The sequence below is a fragment of the Rana temporaria genome, chromosome 1 (genome assembly GCF_905171775.1).
Source record: "Rana temporaria chromosome 1, aRanTem1.1, whole genome shotgun sequence".
In the NCBI taxonomy this organism is placed as follows: domain Eukaryota; kingdom Metazoa; phylum Chordata; class Amphibia; order Anura; family Ranidae; genus Rana; species Rana temporaria.
Genome location: NC_053489.1, coordinates 570,743,065 through 570,750,967, shown reverse-complemented (window position 1 = coordinate 570,750,967; position 7,903 = coordinate 570,743,065).

The window sequence follows — 7,903 nt, the reverse complement described above, 5'->3', positions numbered from 1 at the left end:
TGACACTTAAAAATCTCCATAGGCAACGTTTAAACATTTCTACAGGTTACCAGTTTTGAGTTATAGAGGAGTTCTTTTGCTAAAAGTATTGCTCTTGCACTAATGATTGCCACAATAGCTCATATGTGGGGTTTGAACACCGTTTACATATGCAGGCACGACTTACATATGCGCTCGCTTCTGAACGCGAATAAGGAGGGACAGGGCACTTTAATTTTTTTAAATTATTGTTTATTTTACTTAAAAAAAATTTTTTTTACACTATCCCTTTAAAAAAAACTGGGTCGCTTTTATTCCTATTACAAGGAATGTAAACATCCCTTGTAATAGAAAAACAGCATGAGAGGACCATTTTATTGTGAGATCTGGGGTCAAAAAACTTCAGATCTCACATTTACACTTAAAGGAGTTGTAAAGGAAACATTTTTTGACTAAAATTAATGTCTGCAAGGTAGACAGACAGAATAGTGTAATGATTATGTTAAAAAACGAGTAAATACCTATTAAATACCTTCATCTATATCACCTCCGGCATTCTAGTTTCTGTTCTCTCATTCACTTCCTGGTTTGCGGCGCTCGTTCATGTAAGAACTACATTTCCCAGTATGCATTGCGGCACACCCAGTAATTCACACCTTCTTGAAGTCTCTAACACGTAGAGAGCGTCCTGCCACACAGATGTAGTTCCCAGGAGGGGGTGAGCAGGTCACTGACCACTGCAGTAAAGCCTCCCTTCACGGTGGTGAGTAACAATCAGACAAGCAGGAAGTGAACAGAACAGAGAAGAAATAGAGCAACTTCTGAGCAAAAACGAACAATGAGGAAGTGAAAAGAGGAATGTCTGCAGGTAAAGGATGCTTATTATGAAAAAAAAAAAATTCCTTTACAAAGCAATATAAAAGGCCGTTGTTCGGAAGTGATGTTTGACGTCGCTCGGGTCCTCCAAGGGCATAGTGTCGAGTGGGGGCCATTATGCCCTTACTCAACTTTCTGCCCATCAGGCCACAGGACTGGATAGAATCGGCTGCTTCCAATGTCTCCGGTAAGTGAGGGGGGCATCTCTCGCCCATAAAAGTGATCTCGCGGTGAATCCGCTGCTGAGTCCACTATTATGTAAAAGAGGACCGCTCGCTGTGAATAACAACGGTATTTAACGTCAAAGTAGCGACGTATATACACGGTGGGCAGTCCATAAGTGGTTAAGACAATCTTCAGAGAAGCACATTGCAAAATGGGATCCCATAAGAAAACCCTGGTCTCAGTGGCACCCAAATTCAGTGAGTAGAATGAAGTGTAATACTGAATGCAGTACCACTCTCTTTTGTCCAAAATGTGCAAGTCAGGGACATGCAGTTAGATTTAAAATATTGTGTATGAGACACATATCATACAAACTACCACCCACTAAAAATACCCAATTTATAGTGTTACTAAACCCACAAAAGTAAAATCAGTCTGTATATGCGATAAAGTGTGCCTGTTTTACTCACTGTGGAACTGAAGGGGTTAATCCTCTGCATTGTGTAAAAAGGCATTTTGATCCTGTCTTCTCTGATCCTCTCCTCCATTTACTGCCCCCAATATATTTCCTGATAATACAGAGCCGCACATGCACATGCTCAGTTTGGTGTGTATTTTTTTTTATTAGGAGGGTGCATGTGGGCCAATCAGGGGAAGGAGGGGAAGGAAAAGGGAGGAAGGGGAAGGAAAAGGGGGAGGGAGAAAAAGGGGGGAGGGGGATGAGGAAGGAGAGTGGGGGGAGTAAAAGGAATGGTATCAATGTCTAGGTAACTAACCTGAACTAGCCAATAGTAGTCTTATGTGTCCAGGGGGAATAAAACAGATGCAGAGAGCAGGGTTTGAATACCTCTATAGAATTGCACTGTGTATGAGGCCAAAACTCCTTTAAGACAATATAAGGTTAAAATGCATAAGCAGTACTAACGGAAGTCTTGCAAGATAGATAATTAATTGCCATTGCAAACAACTTTTAACTGGAATTTTTTAATTAAATATCATTATGAAATTGCTCTGCCATGAAACCTCTAGCAGAATGTAACAGGCCTAAAGCCATGTTGTAAATGGCTGCCATAAAGTAATTATGGCATCACACAGTTGGCCTGACATGAAGCTGCCCTTTTTCATACAACCCAGCTATTTGAACTGAAGCTGCCCCTTTCATACATCCCAGCACTCAAAATCTGTTCATAGTCTATAATTCTTGCCATTATAAAACTACAGTCAAAGCAAGCATCTACCCAAATGTGAATGTGTTGAAACAATCAATTTGATACTAACACCCCTATATTATTAAATGTAGAAAGTGGATGGGATGTTTGTTGTACCGTATTTTAATTTATTTCTTAAAAAAAACAATATTTTAAAAATGTTAAGCTAATTAAGCTGTCTGCATTGCAGTCAATCTTACAGATATTTTCTAATGGTCACAAATTGTACAGCAGATGATCTGTGCTTAATGCATGTATCCACTAAAACACACGGTGGCAGGAATTATTTGTGTATGTAAAGGGTTCATTTAAGCCAGTGACAATAACGCTCAGTCTTCAGATATTTCGATTGTTGCCCCATGAGCTGGAAAATTTCTGTGTAGGATGAGGCTGAAAGTGGCATCATCAAATTCAGCATTTTTTTTATTGTTAATGAATATTAAACTTGGGTTGTTTCCAATGGTATATTTAAAAATCTAATTTTTATTTTGTTGTACTTTATACCAGAAGAGGTGGTATGCAGCACCTTATGGGTTGTTCCCTTTTTTCTGGAAGCAAATTTGCATAGTTTTCAGGGTAGTCATGGTAATGGCAAACCCTAATTTTATCCCTAGCTATGAGAATCCACGGACACGTCAATAAATGTAATCTAAAGCCTCGTACACACGATCAGTCCATCCGATGAGAACGGTCTGAAGGACCGTTGTCATCGGTTAACCGATGAAGCTGACTGATGGTCTGTCGCGCCTACACAACATCGGTTAAAACAATGATCATGTCAGAACACGGTGACGTAAAACACAAGAACGTGCTGAGAAAAAGTAAGTTCAATGCTTCCAAGCTTGCGTCGACTTGATTCTGAGCATGCATGGATTTTTAACTGATGGTTGTGCCTACTAACGATCGATTTTGACCTATCGGTTAGGAATCCATCGGTTAAATTTAAAGCAAGTTGGCTTTTTTTTAACCGATGGTTAAATAACCTATGGAGACCACACACGATTGGTTTTGACCGATGAAAACGGTCCATCAGACCATTGTCCTCTGGTTAACCTATCGTGTGTACGAGGCCTAAGACATTAAAGGGGTTGTAAACTCTCGTGTTTTTTCACCTTGATGCATCCTATGCATTAAGATGAAAAAACACCTTGCTGTGGCTGACCCCACGAGCCCCCGTTTAACTTACCTGAGCCCCGAATTTCCATGGGCGCGATCCTGCGTCGCTTTCCCCGGGGCTTGTCAGCTCTTCATTGGATAGATTGATAGCAACACAGCCATTGGCTCCCGCTGCTGTCAATCAAATCCAATAATGCCGCCGCCGGGGTGCTATCGCCGCAGAGTGTATGACACCTGAGCGCGACCGCAAGGCAACCCCCTCGGGAGAGAGCTTCCCAGAGGGAGTTAGCTATTGCGGGGAGGAGCCGCGAGAGCCGCTGTGGGACCCTAGAAGAGGAGGATCTTCGCAAACTGCACAGTGGAGGTAAGTATGACATGTTTGTTATTTTAAAAAAAAACTGAACCTTTAATACCACTTTAAACTCAATGGGGGAGATTCAGAAAGAGATACGACGGCGTATCTCCTGATACGCCGTCGGATCTATGCGACTGATTCATAAGAATCAGTTACGCATAGATCTCCCTTAGATCCGACAAGTGTAAGTGACTTACACGTCGGATCTTAGGCTGCAATCTCCTGCCGGCCGCTAGGTGGCGCTTCGTTTTTTTACACGACGGATATGCAAATTCCGATTTCCGCCGATTCAGAAACTAACGCCCGCCCGACGCTTTTTTTTTATGTCGTTTGCGTTCGGCTTTTTCCGGCGTATACTTACCCCTGCTATATGCGGCGTATCCAATGTTAAGTATGGCCGTCGTTCCCGCGCCAAGTTTTGAATTTTTACGTTGTTTGCGTAAGTCGGTCGCGAATACGGATGGACGTAATTTACGTTCACGCCGAAACCAATGACGTCCTAGCGACGTCATTGGGAGCAATGCACGTAAAGAAGAAAACTGGCCTTTGAGAAGAGAAAGAACATGCACCTCTTTCCCTGACTATCATTGATGTAAAATAATATAAAATCTATAAAATCATAGGTTAGGTACAAAATCTATAAAAGAAAAAGGTCCAATCTCTGAAACTAGATATCTAAAGAAGTAAATATTCGAGGAGGATTTGTGAGGCCCTGTCAGGACTGACAATCCTCCATGCACATTAGCCTTTTTTATTATACAATAAATGTAGACACTGACAGACTCAGAGACACCTAAGCATCTATTATTTATTTTAAATACAACATTAAAAATGCTCATTTCAGTTTTTTTTAATTACAGTATATTGCATTCCGTTTTTTTAAAACCACTTAAGAAAGTTATAAAAGCACAAATCAAAAACTGCCAGCTGCAGTAAATGTTTTATCTTCAAACCAACGTTTTGGTGTCAGATTGGCAGCCATACTCGTCATTGTTATATTATTTCAGTCAAAACAGTTTTGGATATAAAAGCTTGGAAGAAAGTAAACTTTTACCTTAGGTGCCATGAATATCTCCACAGAGGTTTGATGTTTCTTTTGCAATTCAAGATAAAAAGTGTGTGACATTTTCTTCAGATTTAAACCAACTCTTCCATAATCAGTGTTGCTCAAGAAATCAGCTGTATCCAATATATCTTTTTTGACAACTGCCTTCTTTCCTTCATAAGTACATTATTCTTTCTCTTCTGACTTGTCAGCCATGCCCTCTTCAGCTAATAATACCTCTTCCGCAATCAGCTTGATGATACCTCTACTCTGATGCACATTTCTCACGTTTTGCTCTCATAAACCTTCAATTTCTAGAGAAAAGTCATAAAAATAAAAAAAGTTTTTTTGTATATTTTATATTATTGTTTTTGCAATATCAATCAGTATGACAAAACAAATATGCAAAAGCAAATCTTGAATTTTGATTATGTTAAAGCAAATTCTGTAAATAATATCACATATGAGATCATTTATTTGCAGGGCAATTTTGCTAGTGCAAAACACACACTTACTGCGTTTGTTACCCCCCACATGTCTTATTCCTGATATGTGCCTGCTGTACCATGTACTTGTATGAGAAAGTCTACTGTTCTCTTTGTATTGCTTCCTTTATGTGAAATCCCTGGTGTCCCTGCTGGTCCCCTTGCTTTGCTAATAAAAACTGACCACACTAAGCAGGAGAGCACACCGTGGTCATTCTTAGCTATGCTGGTAACTCAGTGTACTCTTCTCCGATGATCAGACTTGTCATGACACCCCCCCCGCTGTACAGCCATTCACTGGAAAGATCAGTGTACTACTGCTTCTCCTCCCCCCAGCTCCTATGCAGCTGAGAGCAGAGGGAATGTGATCACTTATAAAAAAGGGAAAAAATGTATTTATAATGTATTTTATATCTATACAAAAATGTTTTCCTTTCATTTTTATTTTGGGTTGTTTTGCAAGAGAAGTGAAGGTTTACAAATAACAAAGGTGGCCTCCCTGCCACCAACCTGTAAGTGTAAGTGGCAATGAAAAAAAAGTACGGACTGACAGACTGATAAGCTTATCACTCTGCTCGCTCCTCCTGTTACCTTTTTCCATACCTCCTAACTTTCTGAGATGGAAATGAAGGACACCTTTTAGCAAAAGTATGTAGGCATAGGACACACCCCCTGTCACTCCAACTTAAAGGAGCATTGTACAAAAAAAACAATTGGTTAATTCCACAAGTGCTTTTTTTACCACTACTATTCCTTTATATTGGCTCTTAGAATTTATAAATGCAGACATTTTGAAATTGGATGAAAGGTTTAGCACTGTAAAACACTTTTTGATAGATACATAGTTAATTTTAGGGTTGTCCCGATACCACTTTTTTAGGACTTAGTACGAGTACTGATACTTTTTTTCAAGTAGTCGCCGATACCGAATACCGATATTTTTTTTAAATGTGTCCCCAAATGCAGCCATGTCCCCCCACAAATGCAGCCATGTCCCCCCACAAATGCAGCCATGTCCCCCCCCATATCCAGCTATGTCCCCCCCATATCTAGCAATGCCCCCCGTATCGAGCAATGTCCCCCGTTTCCAGCAATGTCCCCCATATCCAGCAATGTCCTCCGTATCCAGCAATGTTCCCCCGTATCCAGCAATGTTCCCCCGTATCCAGCAATGTCCCCCGTATCCAGCAATGTCCCCCGTATCCAGCAATGTCCCCCGTATCCAGCAATGTCCCCCACATCCAGCAATGTCCCCCTGTGATAGACGTGAAACTAAAATGAATATTTTTGTGTTATGATTAGAACCACTGAAATGGAGTGTATATTTTCCTTGAAATGATTCTTCAGATTTTGTCAGATATGTTCTTAAAGTATATTTTAACTTGGATGGACATACAGAGAGAGCTGTTGAAATCAAAAAGCAACTCCATCCACTCACTCACTCTGTGTCCCCCCTCCCTCCTGGATTCCTCAGTTGTAACAGGAAAAGCCTTCCCATCCCCCACATCCTGACTTTTACAGACCCCAGAAGGAGCCTGTATGACTTTTGGAAGAACATGAAATGGACTTGTGAGGAGAAACCACCCTTCTATGAACTGGCCAATAAAAGACTCACAAGGGTGATGGGGAGGGATTGATGGGTGTGTATTTTGTGACATCATGAAGTCAATAAATCTAAGAGGAGAAGGCCCGCCTCTCTCTCCTCTTTCATTATTTTCTCACATTCTCTGTGTGTGCATCTGTCTGTTCTTCTCTTCTCTCATCTTCCTGCTGTGCACTTCAGCTCCAGACCACAAGAAGCTGTGTGTGTGTGTGTGTGTGTGTGTGTGTGTGTCTCTGTTTGTTTCTGCTTATTTTAACAGATTATAGCAGTGAATCATGGCAAATCTAAATCAATTGGCGCTCAACGTGCTTCTTTTGGACTTCAAGGACAGACTTTGTGGACGCACAAGAAACTGGCTGAGAATTGAGGGACCGTCTACCATTGAAAGGGGCGTCATGAACCCCTAAACACGGTAAGTGCGAGTTTTTTTTGGCTCCCTTACACCGTGTTACAGGCTGGACGGCCTCTATTCCCATCTAGTTTGTCTACAAATTCCGAGCCTTTGAAACAGACGGTATAATTCTGGTCCAGAAGCGAACCCCGGTTTGTGTTGATTCACTGCTATTAATTTTTTTTGGTTCTTGCCTGTTTGTATGCTGTAAGGGTGTGAGCTTGTGGGTTGTTTGCTGCCTGTGAGTAGAAGGGTGAGCTTGTGGGTTGTTTGCTGCCTGTGAGTAGAAGGGTGAGCTTGTGGGTTGTTTGCTGTCTGTTTGTGGTTCTGTAAGGGGTGTGTGAAATCGGCTTACTAAGTTAAGGTACTGGTCGTGCATCGTCTCGGATTAAGCCGATGTGATAAAGGTTGTGTGCACGGGGAGTGCATGCTGGCTGGGTTTTGAGCCTGGGACAGCTCTAAGGAAGTTGGCTGCGAAGATATGGGTTTGTTTTATTTTATGCTTGTGAAAAAATATTCCAAACCTCCTTGTTTAGATTAATTGGGGAACTGGGATTCTGGGGTTTATTTGAGTATGTCTGTGGTGAGATATTGAGTCAGCTTTTCCACATTTTGTCCTTGCTTTGAATAACGCGGGGGTTTTTTTTGTTTACTGAACTTCCCTGTGCTAGGAAAGGTGG